This window comes from Canis lupus, chromosome 18, assembly GCF_011100685.1.
Source record: "Canis lupus familiaris isolate Mischka breed German Shepherd chromosome 18, alternate assembly UU_Cfam_GSD_1.0, whole genome shotgun sequence".
Classification (NCBI taxonomy): Eukaryota; Metazoa; Chordata; class Mammalia; order Carnivora; family Canidae; genus Canis; species Canis lupus.
In genome coordinates this window covers 42,606,551-42,623,881 of record NC_049239.1, presented here as the reverse complement: position 1 = coordinate 42,623,881, position 17,331 = coordinate 42,606,551, and the positions used below count along the sequence as shown (strand labels likewise).

The 17,331-nt window shown below is 46.8% G+C and overlaps 1 protein-coding gene across 17 annotated transcripts in view; it reads right to left on the bottom strand.

Moving 5' to 3' along the window:
* CELF1 (CUGBP Elav-like family member 1) overlaps positions 1-17,331 on the bottom strand; it is a 93,277-nt gene that overhangs the window by 2,210 nt on the left and 73,736 nt on the right. For 15 of the 17 annotated variants that reach the window (XM_038563298.1, XM_038563291.1, XM_038563297.1 and 12 more), the window contains one exon: positions 11,034-14,070. The exons of 1 other annotated variant lie outside the window; for it this stretch is intronic. The gene's annotated coding sequence lies outside the window, so the exon portion shown is untranslated. Of the gene's footprint in view, positions 1-11,033; positions 17,309-17,331 lie in introns of those variants that run through there. One more of the 17 variants, XM_038563285.1, reaches the window with a different exon arrangement.

The following is a 17,331-nucleotide window of genomic DNA, read 5'->3' as shown; positions in this document are numbered from 1 at the left end:
TGAAGGACGCCTGGGTGGCTCAGCAGTTGAGCGCCTGCCTTTGGCCCGGGGCGTGATCCTGGGGTTCCAGGATCGAGTCCCACATCAGGCTCCCTGCATGGAGCCTGCCTCTCTCTCTGCCTGTGTCTCTGCCTCTCTCTCTCTCTCTCTCTCTCTCCCCCTCTGTGTCTCTCATAAATAGATAAAAATCTTTTAAAAATTTTTGTACACTAATCACCACTAATCCCAGAATATTTACACACATCAGAAAGAAGTCCCATAATCTGGCGCCTGGGTGGCTCAGTTGGTTAATCATCTGTCTTTGGCTCAGGTCATGATCTCAGGATCCAGGGGTGGAGGTCCCTGAGTCAGGCTCTCTGATCAGCAGAAAGTCTGCTTCTCCCTTTCCCTCTGCCTGCCACGTCCCCTGCTTGTGCTGTGACAAATAAATAAAATCTTAGAAAAAAAAGCCCCATATTGGTGAGCACTCTATTCCTCCTGTTATAGTCGAATTGGTGTCCTCCCTGATTCATATGTTGAATTTTTATTTTTTTTAAAGATTTTATTTATTCATGAGAGAGAGAGAGAGAGAGAGAGGCAGAGACACAGGCAGAGGGAGAAGCAGGCCCCAGCAGGGAGCCCGATGCGGGACTCAATCCCGGGACTCCAGGAACATGCCCTGAGTCGGTGGCAGGCGCTAAACCGCTGAGCCACCCAGGGATCCTCGTGTTGAATTTTTAAGAAGATTTTGCTTATTTATTTGAGAGAGAGAGAATGAGTAGAGGAGAGACAGAGGGAGAAGCAGGCCCATGCTGAGCAGGGAGCCCGACGCAAGGCTCGATCACGAGTCTCCAGGATCATGCTCTGAGGCAAAGGCAGGCGCTAAACCACTGAGCCACCCAGGGATCCCCATGTTTTTTATTTTTAAAACAATTATTTGAGAGAGAGAGAGAGAGCAAGAGAGCAAAAAAGCACACACATGAGCCAGGGGTCAGAGGGAGAGGGAGAGGGAGACAGAATCTCAAGCAGATTCCCCGCTGAGCATGGACCCTGATGCAGGGCTTGATCTCATGACCCTGAGAACATGACCTGAGTGGATATCAAGAGTCAGACGCTTAACTGATTGAGCCATCCAGGCTCATATGTTGAATTGTTAACCCCCAGATGGGATGTTGTTGGAGACACTGTCTTGAAGAGGTAAAATGAGGTCATTAGGGTGGGCCTTAATCCACTATGACTAGTGTCCTAAGTTCAGGACACAGACACACAAAGTAAGACCAAGTGAAGACATAGGAAAAAGACAGTCACACACAAGCCAAGGAAAGAGGCCTCAGAAGGAATCCACCCTTGTAACGCCTTGATCTCTGAGTTCTGACCTCTGGAACCGTGAGAAAATAAATTCCCATTGCTTAAGCCACTCAGTGGTATTTTGTTTTGTTTTTAAAGTTTATTTATTTAGACAATCTCTACACCCAATGTGGGGCTCAAACTCACGACCCTGAGATCAAGAGCCTCACACTCCCCTGACTGAGCCAGCCATGTACCCCAGCGGTACTTTGTTATGCAGCCTGAGCAAACTAATACACCCCGCAACCACCACCTACTTTCCAGGGAATTACCTATTTTTTGGACATTTCATATACATACAATCAGACAATATGTGGTCTTCTGTGACTGGCTTCTTTCACTTGGCATCATATTTTCAAGGCTCATCCATACATAAATCAGTACATCATTCCTTTTTGTGGCTAAATAGTATACATTATATGTATGGATCTACCATTTTATTTAGCCATCCCTTGGTGAACCACGTGAGGTTTGGTTCACTTTTTGGCTGTAAAGAATAACAGTGCTAGGAACACGCATGTACAAATCTTCTTATTTTCATTTTTGTTGCGTTCAGCTTCTGAGGAATTGCCAACAATTGCCCCAGGGCCTTTGTACCTCCTGATTTCTTTTCCCCTCCCTCCCACCATCCTGCTTAGTTCCATTCTAGTTAGGGTGAATCCGCTTATTATACTCTCATGGAGAATTACATTCCATTTTGATACGAGACTTCTCTCTATAATTTTATATTCATCAATAAGGTTATTTTCTTGACATCTGTTTCCTCTACTCAAATGTGTGAACAGTGACCATCTCGTCTACCACTGACTGCATCCCCAGAGCAAGGCCAGGCACACCGTGGTCACTCAATAAACGTACTGAATGAATGAATGGGGAAAAGGGGGAGGAACAAAAGTCTAATTTGGAAATTTAAGGCAACTGCTGCAGGCTTCACAGCTGATTTGCCACGCCCTGCCCCAGCCCAGGCAGAGATGACTTCCTGTTCACGGTGAGCAAAGCAGGTCCAGAGAAGGGCAGTCTGGAGCCAGCTCAGGGTCACAGCTCAGCAGAAGTGGAAGGGATTTAGGAGTAAATGGGACTTAGGCAAAGCCACCAGGAACCGCCGAGGGGGACGTGCTCTTGAACCCCCAACACAGGAAGCTGGGAAAGGGGGTGAGAGGGAGAGTTGCAGTAGCCAGTCAGGGAGCCACTGGCAATGGAGAGGTGACTGGGATCTTCCTCTCATCTGGGAGGGTGGGTCTTTGGTGAATGTTAACCTCCAGAGGGGAAGGAAGCTGGGCCCACAGAGAAAATGCTGAAGATCTATCAGATTCTCTCCCACTCCACACTCCAGACCCAAGTCTGACAGGAAGGAAAGGACACGGGCACCTGCATCCGTGCCCCAAAGGAGTCTGGGAGCCTCTTGAGTACCTGGGAACTCAGATGATCTCAAAACTTGAACACCTGACAGGAGAAAGGTTCCCTGCCCTAGAGTCAGCTCTTTGCTGACTACTGCACACACTTAGATCAAGGTCATGCTCCGTTAGGGCAAGGGCTGTGATGGTCGTTATATCTCGAGCACCTGCCCAGTCCCTGGCAAAGTGAGAGACCAACAGATGACCACATCTAACATTTCCCGAGCTAAGCATTTCCTTCAGTTTACAAATAAAGAAACTGAGGCACTGGGCAGTAACATGACCTGTCCAAGACCACACAGCTAGCGAGACAGAACAGGGACTGGAACTGAGTAATGTGACTCTACGGGTCCCACTCTTAACCAAGATACTGTCCCAGAAAGGAGGAAGGAGAGAGGGGGAAAAGTAAAGGGGAATGGGACACAGATTTTCAGAATTCACAGTGATCTTTACCTGACACACAACAAGCTACCTGGGAACCTTAGCCAAAGAGCTGGTCAGAGTGGAGGTGGAAGAAATATATACAGTGAAGGCTAAGCAGAGGCTCAAGAGTCAAGTCTCGATCATGAGTGCCCAACAGTGGAGACAGACAAAGGCCCCCGCAAGGTGGACTGATGAGCCACAAAATGAAATGGCCTTTTCTTGGGCCCTTAATTTCCCAGGGTGGTATGAAGCAAGGGGCCCAGAAGATTCTACTAAATGCCTTCTGTGTGCGGTACCAGCTACATTCCTTATGTTAGACTCCTGTTTTATAATCAAAAGTAGAATATCTAAGTTTGGGCCTGAAGCAGGTGTCTCAGTGTCTCAATCTGGCATGTGAGTGCTGAAGATCTCTATGTCGGTGGGCTACATTTGGAAGATTTCACACAAAACTCTGAATTTCCTGCTTCTCCTGGAGACTAGAGGCTCAAGCAAACTGGGCCCTGGGATTCTGCATGTTACAGAGCCCAACTTGCTCCCATGCTTCTCCTGCCTTGACACTGAGGCCAAGTGTCACTTGTCATCTTAGATTGGCCTCCTTTCCACTCACTTGCATCACCTGCCTGGCCCCTGCTCTGGAAGCATGACAAACAAAACCCCAGGGGAATGTCCCAGGGCCCCTCTTCCACAATTCGTGGGATCCTTGGACAGTTTGTCTCTCTGGACAAATTCATTTTCCTTGTTGTAAATGGGGTTATCACCTCTCCGGTAAGGTTTCTATGAAAACCAAATGAAAAGATAAAAAAGAACTTGCTTTGAAAACAAGTAATTGAACTAATGCCCCTATAATGGGCCTCCTGAACCTTCCTGGAATTGGCATTTACTCTGTGTAATAATGGAAAAGCTAGAAATAATCTATGTCCAGTAGAAAAGTGGTTAAGAAACCAAGAAATGCTATATAGCCTCTAAAAATGAAATTTGTAGATCCTAGTGTATATACCCAGATGGAAGGGTGCCCGTGACATAGTAACTGAAAAAATGCACGTAGCAGAACAATCTGTACGTTGTGGCATGATCTCATTTTTATTAACAAAATTATATATGTACATATTTTTTTGTATATAGAGAGAAAAATTCTGGAAGCATACTTACCCCATCTGTTTAACAGTTATCAATGGGCTGTGGGATGGGGAAACGCTCACTTTTAACTTTTATATACTTAGGGTTGTTAGCAAGTTGAACAAGTGTTTGCCAGGGGTGGCCCTGAGCCAATCTCTCATCTTCCAGCTCTGCTGGGTGGGTGTTTTCGCTTCCATTTGGCAGATGAGGAACTGGAGGCTGGCAGAATCCAGTCACTTGCCCAAGGTCACGGGGACTGGTGGTAGAACCAGATTAAGAAATTTCTGAACAAGGGATGCCTGGGTGGCTCAGCGGTTGAGCATCTGCCTTCAGCTCAGGTCATGATCCTGGAGTCCTGGGATCGGGTCCCACATTAGGCTCCCCACACGGAGCCTGCTTCTCCCTCAGCCTGTGACTCTACCTCTCTCTCTCTCATGAATAAATAAATAAAATCTTAAAAAAAAAAAATTTCTGAACAAGCTTTCCCCACCATACTCTAAAGTCTCTTCTATATAATTATAATGTTTTGCATTTAAAAACCCCTGAAGCCTTAAAATGATTTCTAAAAAAGATTATTTATTTATTTGAGAGAGAGACAGAAATAGCGAGAGAGCACGAGCAGGGAGGAGAGGGTGAAGCGGGCTCCCTGCTGACACGGAGCCCAACATGGAGCTCAACCCCAGGACTCTGAGTTCATGACCCGAGCTGAAGGCAGACGCTTAACCGATGGAGCCACTCAGGGGCTCCCTGCGCCGCAAAATGATTTATTAAAAAAAATATCTTATTTATTCATTCATGAGAGACACAAACACACAGAGAGACAGAGACACAGGCAGAGGGAGAAGCAGGCTCCATGCTGCCCTGCAAAATGATTTTTAAAAACATTCACTTGAGGGGATCCCTGGGTGGCTCAGCGGTTTAGCGCCTGCCTTTGCCCAGGGTGTGATCCTGGGGACCCGGGATCGAGTCCCACGTCGGGCACCCGGCATGGAGCCTGCTTCTCCCTCTGCCTGTGTCTCTGTCTCTCTTTCTGTGTCTCTCGTGAATAAGTAAAAAAAATCTTTAAAAATTTTTTGGAGTGCGAGTGAGCATGAGGGGTGGGGCAGGAGGAGAGGAGACTCCCCGCTGAGCAGGGAGCCCAACGTGGGGCTCCAACCCACAACTATGACCTGAGCCAAGATCAAGAGTCGGGACGCTTAACTGACTGTACCACCCAGATGTCCTAAAATGATTTTTTTTTTTTTAAAGGTTACTGCATCATGTCAGCCTCTGGGCACACTAGACTTTAAGGATGACTGGGTTGGTGGCACTCTCAAGGCTGGGGGACTGCAACCAGGTGCCCCTCCCTTGGGAGTTCCCAGACTGCCAAAGGGAGTCTCCAGCAGCAGAGGGCCAAGCTGGTGCTACCTACTTCCTCATGGGATGGCACCCCTGGGGCTGCCTCGGAAGTTGTATTAGAATTCCTGTAAGGTGGCTCTGGGGACTTGGCTGTCATTTGTTATATGGCCACTGAGGAGGGTCTATGGAGAACTCGGGTAATAGCTGGTAGTTAGCAATCTATAAACAAAGTATGAAATTATTTCCTTTCTTCTGGAGATAGAATTTTTTTTTTAAAAGACTTTATTTATGAGAGACACAGAGAGAGAGAGTGAGAGAGAGAGGGAGAGACACAGGCAAAAGGAGAAGCAGGCTTCATGCAGGGGCCTGATGTGGGACTCAACCCCAGGTCTCCAGGATCATGCCCTGGGCCAAAGGCAGCACTAAACCGCTGAGCCACCCGGGCTGCCCGAGATGCTAATTTCTAAATCAAACTCAGTCTTGGCCACTGTAACTGACTGCCATAATGGAAATTGTTCTAGGCCTTGCACTGTCCAATATGGCAGTCCTCGGTCACATATAGCTTCACTGTGAAAGTGAGGAATGAAATTTGTTTTAAATAGCTACAGTGGTTAGGGGTTAGTCAAACTGGACAGTGTAGACAGGTCCAGAAGACAGCCAGATTCAGGGTGAGGCAGATGGTGAAGTGGGAACACACGGGGCGCTGGAGAAGTAGAAGGGACAGGAGCTGCAGAAACGTGGCTGGATTGCAAGAAAGCAGGCTCAGAAGGACCAGGAATGGCAGGAGCAGGTGGCACAAGCCTAGTGCTGTGAGTTGCTTTCAAGTAGGGGGAGGAAAGAACAAGGCTAAGTGAAAGCCAGACACAAAAGGCACATATTCTATGACTGCATTTATATGACACGTCCAGAATAGGCAAATCTATAGAGCAGAAAGATTACTGGTTGCCAGGGGCTGGGAATGAGGGGGAGGTGAGAGAGAAGGGGAGTGACTGCTAAGGAGTACGGGGTTTCTTCTCAGGGTGATGAAAATGTTCTAAAATTAGGTTGTGGTGGTGGTTGCACAATGCTAAAATCCAAGGACTTGTCCCCTCTAAGTGGGTGAATTATAGCAATTTTAAAACACCAAAACCTCAGGAGGCCTCAGGACAGTGGGACCTCCTTAGGGGGCAGACGGGGTGTTGATGGGGATGCAGGCAGTGCTAAAGTCCTGTGGCCTTGGCTACAGGAGCATCAGGATGCCTCTTCCCAGTTGAAACGTGTTCCATTTCCCCTCCTCTCAAGACTCTTTACAAAAGCAAGAGCCATCCCTAGAGCTGAAGCCTTTACCAGGAAAAGAGAAAGTCAATGTATGCAGAAGAAATTAAACAGCAGATGGTGGGGGTTGGAAAGGACTCCTGAGAGAGAAGGAAAATGCTTGAGAAAGGCAGAAGGTGCAAGAAAAAGCCATCTACAATCCCTCTTGGAAGGGCGTTGTCAGACAGTAGTGTGACATTCCCAGAGGTGAAGTCACAAACCTGGACTTCATTTCCTTCCCGATGCCTTTCTTCATCAGGGACTGAGAGGTTCAAGGGAGCACAGTATGTGGAAGACCTGGGAGCGTTACGGCAGCTGTGTGCTGGCCAAGAGAGCCCAATGCGGGGGCTGCCTCTGTGGTGAGCCAGGAGCCAGGAGCATGGGAACAACTAGGTGCTGAGGAATCTATTCAAAAATAAAAGGTGACTGCATGTGGGTTTTAAAAAGGAATACAGGGACGCCTGGGTGGCTCAGGGGTTGAGCATCTGCCTTCAGCTCAGAGCGTGATCCCAGGTCGTGGGATCAAGTCCCACATCGGGTTCTCTGCATGGAGCCTGCTTCTCCCTCTGTGTCTCTGCCTCTCTCTGTGTCTCTCATGAATAAATAAAATCTTTTTTTAAAAATAAAAAATATATAAAAAGGAATACAAACAGTGTAACTAAGACACAGCTATACGATTCTAAAGGTGCACAAGCCTAAATTTTTAAAAGGTTAAAAACAGTTACTTTTGGCATTTTCTTTTTGGTAAATTTTATTTTTTTATAAAGATTTTGTTTATTCATGAGGGACACAGAGAGAGGCAGAGACATAGGCAGATGGAGAAGCAGGCTCCTTGCAGGGAGCCTGTTGTGGGACTCAATCCTAGGACTCCAGGATCACACCCTGAGTCAAAGGCAGACACTCAACCGCTGAGCCACCCAGGTGTCCCCTTTTTGGTAAATTTTATTTCGTTTTATTTTTATTTTTTTAAAATTTTTTTAATTTATTTATGATAGTCACACAGAGAGAAAGAGAGAGGCAGAGACACAGGCAGAGGGAGAAGCAGGCTCCATGCACCGGGAGCCCGACGTGGGATTCGATCCTGGGTCTCCAGGACCGTGCCCTGGGCCAAAGGCAGGCGCTAAACCGCTGCGCCACCCAGGGATCCCCGTTTTATTTTTTTAAAATTATTCATTCATGAGAGAGAGAGAGGCAGAGACACAGGCAGAGGGAGAAGCAGGCTCCATGCAGGAAGCTCGACGTGGGACTGGATCCCCGGTCTCCAGGATCAGGCCCTGGGCTGAAGGCAGCACTAAACCACTGAGCCACCCGGGCTGCGGTTGGCTTTTTGGTAAATTTTAAAGAGAAACAACAGCCTAAGTACAAGGTTAAGTTGAAAGATAACGAGTTGTACTTCACATTTCATTTTTATATCAAGTTTTACCTCAGGAGAACAAGCGTCCTACAGCAAAGACTAAAAGCTGAGATCTGTCACTTTCATCTTGAGTGACAGAAGAATCTGTGCTGGGAGAGAACTTCATGTTCAACCACCTTGTTGTCACTGAAACAGGTCAAGAAGGGAGTCTTCAAAGCCTCTGACTCCAGCTTGGCCCCATTCCCTGAAGTTTGTGAAACACCCTCTTTGAGAAGGCACCTTAAGGGCATTTCATATATGTTGGTTATGTAGTTTAATGTGTATGTAGACACATATAATAATTAATCTACATTTAAAAACAATTTAAATAGGGACACCTGGGTGGCTCAGTGGTTGAGCATCTGCCTTCAGCTCAAGGTGTGATCCCAGGGTCCCGAGACCGAGTCCCACATCAGGCTCCCTGCAGGGAGCCTGCTTCTCCCTTTGCCTATGTCTTTGCCTCTCTCTTTCTCTATGTCTATTATGAATAAATAAATTTTAAAAATCTTAAAAAAATTAAAATATCAAGCTTGTGATATTTTCACATTTATGAAAAATATTAATGGTCAGAATGAGGTGAAGTTGAAATAGGTGCATTTCAAGTTGATTTAAAAACCATAGGTGGTGATGCTTGTACAAGACTGTAAATGTGGTGAATACCACTTAATTATCTACTTATGAATGGTTTAAAGAAACTTTGTGTTGTTTTAATATTTTATTTATTAGAGAGAGAGTGAGCGAGCAAACGAGTGCATAAAGAGGCAGAGCACCAGGCAGTGGGAGAGGGAGAAGCAGGCTCCCCGCAGAGCAGGAAGCCTGATGAAGGGCTTGATCCCAGGACCCCAGGATCATGACCTGAGCTGAAGGCAGACACTTAACTGAGCCAACCCAGGCACCCTGAAAATTTTGTTATATACATTATATCACAATGGGGGGAGGGGAGAACCCATTAGGCAAAGAATAGTTTAGGTGGCACCAGATTGAGGAGACCTGAGTGGCAGGAATGATACCGGATGCACCTTGTTCCTTACAGGATGGGACACCTCACTGACCACCTATCTGGGAACAGTGAGTTTTCAGCAAATCCCTTCTATACCAAGACAGCTGCTCTATGGAGGGCCAGGCTGCAGTGGTGAAAAACCTAAAGGAGCCACAAGTTGAAGACCCCCAGGTTCACTTCGCTAGTGCCTAGAGGACGGGGTGTAATTGTGTGAAGACACACATTTTCTTTTCTTTAATTTATTATAGTCAGAGAGAGAGAGAGAGAGAGAGAGAGAGAGAGAGAGAGAGAGAGAGAGAGAGGGAGAGGCAGATACACAGGCAGAGGGAGAAGCAGGCTCCATGCACCGGGAGCCCGACGTGGGATTCGATCCCGGGTCTCCAGGATCGCGCCCTGGGCCAAAGGCAGGCGCCAAACCGCTGCGCCACCCAGGGATCCCAAAGACACACATTTTCTGGCATTATTTCTCCTCACTGGTGCTTAAGAGAAAGGGCTTGGGAGGCAGGCAGATCTGGTTTGATTCTCAGTGCCCACCGCTTTCTTGTAGGCAACCCAATTCTTTTTTTTTTTTTTTTTAAGATTTATTTTGAGTGAAAGAGAGCGAGCACACCAATATGTGTGTGGGCAGAGGGAGGAGAATCTCAGGCACTCTGCGCTCAGTGGAGAGCCCAACTGCGCAACCCTGAGATCATAACCTGAGCTGAAACCGAGATTCAGACACTTAGCCAACTGCATCACCCAGGTGCCCCAACCCAATTTCTTTTAACCTCAGTTTGCTCATCTACAAAATGGGGATGGGAACAGCAGCTTCCTCACAGACTAAAACATGTAACATGTAACAGGTGTTTCCCACAGCACTTGGATTGTGGTTAAAGTCAATGAACATTAGGTAGGATAATTACTACAGAGTAGAGTAATACAAAGTTTTCACTTTTAAACTTATTTTTAATGATCACAAATGAGAAAGCACTATTCCCAAATGTATTTGCTTTCAGAACTCCTATTTCATAGAACATTTCATGGGCTAGTATTCAGTGCAACTCCCACTAAGAAATGTCCCTCCAGACATACCCCACAAAGAGGGACTCTGAGGAAGGTGAGGCCTGACCCACCCATAGCCCAATGTGCTGGTGACAAGCCTCTAGACTCCCAGCCTGGTGCTGAGCCTACAGCTCTTGGATGTCTGAGGAGGCCCAGATGTTGGGTCTCACTTGGAGACTGACCTAGAATTCCTAAGTAGTAAACTCAATCTTAGAAATGCACTTCGGTGATCAAGATGGGGGGGGGGGGGAGATGAGGGGGTAAGGAAAGTTGCTGAACCACCCTGGGGTGGAACATGAAAGGCCCAGAGAGGAAGCTCTGGGACCCTGTGCTGGTCAGGCACCTCCCTGGGGTGAACTCCACAGCCCAGAGAGAGGATCTGCACTCACAGTTTTGGCCAATTCTGCAGTGTGGTAGCCACTATCAGAAATGAAAGAAGCACAAAAATCAAGCTTGCCAAAAAGGTTTGAAGGTACTCCTGTGTCAGCAGGGATGTTGTGGAAGAATGGAGGGTGACGGAGAAGGTAGTTTTCCAGGAGAAATTACGTTCTTGCAGGAGACTTTGGTGAGTTCGGTTTCATGAAACTGGCACACCAAAATGAAACCTTACCAGGATCTCCACCCCTTCTTCAGGAATGCCCCGAACGCCCACCAGACCCAAGGACCCCAATGACTACCCCGATAACCAATAATAACTCTGAAGACATCATCAGTTCTTCTCAAACAGTTTAATAGCAAATAAACAAAGGAAGGTACCACACTTGGCAGATACAAAATGACTTTTTGTCCGTGTGTCTGTGCAATTAAAACAGATTTAGGTTCCCCATTGGGACAAAAGGAAAAACACACAAAAAGGAAGGAGATTCCTTTTAAACACATACTCCCTTGCTCCAAACTTGTAACAATTTTTTTTTCTTTTTTAATCCACTACACAAACTCTGTGATCAGGTCAGAAAAGCGACAAAGGCTCTTCTTGCCTTTTTTTTTTTTAAACCATTAAAGTAAAATCCATAATTTTCTACATAGTACAACACAAGTTCACACAAAAAAGACATTTTCTTTTGCAAATCAAAACAGGAAAGAAAGGAAAAGCTCAAACAAGGTAAAGGAAAAGCATTTCTACGGCTGAATCACGACTTTGAGTTGATTGAATCCCGTTGTTGCTGCAGAACAGACTGTGCGTTTGGTCATAGTGGCAATTTTTTTTTCTCTTCACATTGTGAAATCACTTTACATTGTTTTCTAGTAGAAAAGGCAAAAAACTGTACAAAACCCCTAGTGTTAAATACAACGTTTGTACCAATAAAAAACTCACACAGGTTTGTCTCCAAAATGTAAAGTTTCTTTTTTTTTTTTTCTTTTTAAATTATTCACAAAAAGCAGCTGGAAATCAGAAAGGCAGCTGCCGCTCCAGGGTCTCAAATCCATTAAAACCACCACAGAACAATTAAAACAATCAGAGAGAGAAAAAGGAAAAGGAAACAACGTCCAAAACGTTTGGCATTTGGTTTTATCCACAGGTTTTCCCAGAGCTCCTCTTGGAATTGAAAGCAAAATTATTGGCAAACACGGATTCTGAATACACAGGAAGGGGAGCCTCAGCGCCTTCTGCCAACAGAGGCGGCTCTGTGCAGTCAGACTGTGGGGTGCACGGCAGTCTCGCTCAGGCTGGGGTTCCTGGCCTCTTTCCATCCAATCACCCCTTCCAGGAAATTAAGCAGCCTACCATCCACTGGGCCTCCATTTGGCCGCCCCTTCCTCCTAGTGAGAGTGGCCTCAAGCATAATACTAGGCAACTTGCGGGTCCCAGAGCAAAAATTCTGCCAGGATCCCTTCCTTCATCAACCCCTGTATGGATGATGCTAACAGTGCTTCTACCTTCCCCACCCCCCTCCCCCCAGTCCCTCGGCTACCCCTCTTCACCCTTCCCTGGATAATCCTACTTCCCAGCTCTCCCACCCACCAGCAACTTAGGTCTGGGTGGAATCTATCACAAACTCCTCCCTCTGCAACCTCTTACCTCCACAGATCCATCTTGTGACCTCTAGTCTCCTCTGGCCTCTCCCTCAGCCATTTAAATTCTTACTCAAAAGTCCCTAAGACCCTGAGGCTGGATGGTGCCACAAGAGAGGAGAGCAAGTTCCCTTCAGGGAACCAAGGAACTGGCTTGCCTGGCACCCAGGGACAGTAGCTTTTTGGCTCTTCACCCAATTAAAAAAAAAAAAAAAAATCCCTGCCCTCACCCCCACCCCACTAGCTAAGCAAGGGCAGAGCTTCGGTGAAGAGCCAGTGTGGGGTAGTTGGTGCCCAGGGCTGTAAACAGTGTGAAGACTGTAGTATTGTGCTTGTCACCTAGGAAAAGCGCTGGCAGGTATATTGCCACTTAGTGCACAGACGGCCTCCTCGAGTGGTTAAGAGCACCCTCCTTCTTCGGGGCTGAGGGACACTCACTACCCCTAATACTCTAAACCTCTTCCCACCCCCCACCCCCCCCACCCCGCAGCCACCTTCTGGGTTCTATCTCTGCTCCTCATGCCTCTTGGGCGGGGGGGATGCCCCTTCCCACCCATCACTGAGCAGAGCAGCCAGCCTCCTGGACTGCCCCCCTCTCCCTGCCCCGCTGAGGCCTGGAGGCCACATAAGGTGACAGTCTAAGTGCACAGGCAAACGCTCTAAGGGCAATAGAGGAGAAAGTTGTCCACTTCAAAATAAAACAATACAATCTTGAAAAAAATAATCAACCCCACAACAATTTAAAACAGCTTCTTTGAAACCCTTTTAAATCGGTCAGTTTTTGCACAAACTATAGAAAACAGAGAGGTGAAGGTGATATATACGAAGGTGTGAAGAAACAGCAGGAAACATGCAAAACTTGTTTTTTCTGGGCATAATCTTAGTAGGAAAGGAAAAAATTCAAAACAAAAACACAAAAACAATACAAAAACAAAAAACAAAAAAAAAAATCAAAGCATCACATTTTGCTGTGGAGACTGTAGGAACAAGCATGGAGGTGGGCACAGCGGGGCTGAGGGGAAGGGGCCAGAGGGATTTGAAGGCTCCCTGCAGGGTCACTACAGGGAAGAACCACAAAAGAAAAAGAAAAAGGGCTGGCTGGGGCCCAGACTGCAGCCTGCGGTCAAAAAGGAAAGGGGGTTCAGGTGTTTTCTGCAGTTGACAACTCAGAAAAACAAAAGAACACATGCGGTCTCCTCAAGCCCCACAAACTGTATCAGCAAAATGTGCTCAGGAGCCTCAAAGGTTTTAGTGACATCTTTTATTTCATTGTTTACTTCAAAGTTGTCTTTAAAACTAAGCACACAGAGAAACAAAGCCTAGAAACGGACTGGCTGTGTGTTCACAGAAATACAAACACCACGCGGTATGTGCTAGTAGGGCTGCTCTGAAGACAGTTACAAAGAATTGGAATCACAAAATCAAGTGGTTATCTTATGAAGTTCTAGAAAAATAGATTTTTTTATATTCAAATGCAAGTTTAAATATTTCCCCTTCAGCAGTCGTTCTAGCAAAACCAATTTGGCAGCACAAAAGAAAAAAAAAGGAAAAGAAAAAAGAAATAACAAAGAAAGAAACAAACATAATAAAAATACACGTCAGCATCAAAGGTCAACACAAGGTCAAAGGTGAGAGTTCAAGCATCAGAGAAGCTGAAGAGACAGGGATTTGGACGATGTACTTGACGCCACATCGACATGCTTTAGGCACAACGATGAACAAACGGCAGGAATCTAGAAAAAAAAACAAACCAGAAAGAGGGAGACCCACTGAGTTACACAGAGCAATACATCCAAACAGAGAGAGAGAGAGAAGAGAACACTCACTGTGTACAGCCCTGAAATGAGGAGGCGGGCGGGGCGGGGGCTGGGTAATGACAGGGAACTTTTGCACATGCTAACAATGGACACAGGGAAAAAGTCAAAAAGGACATGGAGGACACCAAGAAAACATCCAACTGCCAGAGACAGAAGGGAACCTAAGGCTTGGATTTCCCCTGAGGCACCCAAACACATCTGTAGTGGGAAAAGAAGGGAGGTTTCTGGTGGAACAGAGCTCCAGCCTCTCCCCTCGTCAAACCCAGGAGAAAGCAGAAGACAATGGCTGGAGTGGGGAGAACTCTCTAGAGGAAAGGGCCAGGATTTCTCCTCAATTCTATGGGAACAGCCTTTTGTTTCCAGAAATCCAAGCTCTTAGCTTCCACACAAGGCCCTGGCCACTCATGTGGGACCCAGGAGACAGTGTCTGGTTGCATTCAAGGCAAATCAATTTCATGATGAAACCCAAGTAAGAAACAAAACTATAGGCAGAAAACACATTTATGAAGTGAAACCCCCCACACAACAGAAAAGGATTGCTTAAGACTTGACTGCTAGTCTCCACTCTCCAAGCTGAACCCTTCCACACCATGAGACTTGTAGGGGAGCAGCTTCTTCACAAACCATCTTTGGCCTGGGGAGAGAACTGTGCTCAAGGGCAGTGCTACTATGCTCACTCACTGGGCAGGGGAGAGGAGAACAGAGAGAAGTGCCTGGTCTCACCAGCTGGCCACTATGGCAGCCCAGGGCCCTGCTGTGACGCATACTCCTTTTAGAAAAGAGAACCCACAAGCAGGTATGGAACCTCTGGGTCTGCTACCAAAGGCAGGCTGATTGCACCTTTGCCTTTCATGTTATTTGAAAAGGCATTTCATAAGGTCCCAGAGTCCAGGACAAATAATAGTTGAAATGGGGAGGAGAAAGAGGTAGGGAGAGAAAGTAGGAAGGGAGTGGAATTCTGGGCTTTGGAAAACCCCACATGGCCAAGAAGGAAGACAGAACAGAAGGTCAGCTATCACAGCACCGGCAGCACCCTGGGGAGCACAGCTCTCTCCTCTGCCAATTCACAGCATTAACTCCTTCCCCTCTGGCAGATTATTAGCTGGGCTGCAAACGGGCCACAGAGAGTCAGTAGTTTCAATCATACACAGCACCCTGTGTGTACAACAATCACATTCTGGATTCTACAAAATCCTGGCCTTTTCCAGAGATATAATTTAGGTAATAAATATTCTCCACCCCGGAGCTGTATAAAACTTCTATAAAAATAGAAACGACATTCTTGGTTCCAGCCGGTTGGGATTCAGAACAGCGCCTCCCCAACCTAGCATTTTTTTCTTTTTTTCTTTTTTCTTTTTTATTTTTATTTTTTGCATTTATTTAAAAAATCCCATCATGACCCTGGAAGCCTTTGGAACAGTTTTATCCTTGAAACACAGGACACATTTCTCCCAGTGCGCGGAATTCAAGTTTACGTGGTTCAGCTTAAGAAGTATGTTTCACGTCTCTTAGAGGACAACAGACCCAAGTTATCACTATGAGAAGGGAACAGCTGTCCCTGCTTCAATGGGATAATCGAACACCACCAAACTACCTGTACAACAGCAAGATGGTCAATCCCTGTCTGTGACCCAAATGGCCAGCATGACAAGGAGAGAGCCCCCCATATGACTTAATACCAAATCAACCCCTTTAATCTCATCTCTGTTGCTAGGGGTCAGGGACTGATGTTTGTGAGGTTTAAGATCCCAAGGACCCAGTCCCTGGCCTTGGCTAAGAGTCATATCCCAACAGGGCTACCTCTGCCCAGGTGCACATTCCCAACAGCACGTCCTTTCTGGCTTTCCACCCCCACAGCATTTCTTGGAGCAGAGGCAGGGCCAGAGGCTGTGTGGGTCACAGGCAAGAGCCGGAGTTAAGACCTGTGGGAGGCAGCAGGGAGCTAACTGTAAGCACGAGGACAAAAATGAACATGGTAATACTGAGGTAAATGAACACTAAATCCATATGGAGGCTGTAAACGTCCTGTTATCTCCTCTATCCCCAAGAGCAGAAGGGGCTGGAGTGGTTAGAAGAAGGGCCTGCCTTTGGGGGGAGTACTACATCTGGGACCCCTCAACCAAGGAGCTAAGCATAGATCTCTCATCCTTTTAAGCACTGAGTGCTGGCCACTGACAAATGCAGCACTCTGGCTTAAGACCTTCTGATTCAGGTACACCAAGAAGCAGGCTCCTCCTCCCCTAACTTGATGGCTTTTGATCTCTCTGCTCAGGAGAGGTGCCCCCTTCAACTACATACTGTAAGCCCTGCTTAGATCTACCCTCATGAGAAAACTGTGCCTTGGGATGAATTGACACTCTTTGCTGTGGTCAACTACAAGGAAGGAAACCAGACAATGTCTTCCCTAGAGGCCTTGTTTCAAGGGACCTGTTAGAAATGAGCCATGGTCTAATAATGTGTTGAAATAAACTAAAAACGACCTTTTTGACTGGCTGCTTCTCCCTAAAAGGCAGCTACCAGCCAGGCAGAGCCAATCCAACACCAATCAGTGGCTGGAAAAGCTGGTAATGTGTAATGTCTCCCTGCTTTTTGCATATGTCAGGCTAATTTAACAGGTGCTTTATTCCCAGAGAACTGTCATCTCCTTCTTGGGAAAGAGGAGCAGAAATCTTGCACAAGAATCTGAAAGACAGGTGGCAAGAGCTCCATAGGCGGCTAGGGAGGTGCTTCAGCCTCCAGCTCCAGGGGCCACTGGGTGTGGGTCAACTCTCCTCACCTCCAAAGGCAACCCTGCCTCCGCCCCTCCAAGGCTCTTGGGCACCAGTTTTCATCTCATCCACTCCTGTACTAAGGGAGATTCTAGGGTCAGTTTTTGGTTTCACTCAGTCCTCTCTCTTGGGGTAGTTTGGGGAAAGCTCTGATCTTCTTTTTTAATGTTTCTCCATTCCCCCTCCTCCCCCAGGGCGGTTTGATGTTGGTCCTTCTCAACACACACTGGTTACAAACACAGCAAACTTTAAATAAAGAAAAAAAACTCAGGATATGGCACCTAAACTCCAAAGTAAAACACTGGAAACCAAAGCACAAACTCGTCCTCTGTACGAAGCGAAACTCCCACAGAAGGCAGTAGCCGAGTCTTCAGGGCAAGCTGTGCCTGCGAGAGTGGCAGGGATCAGG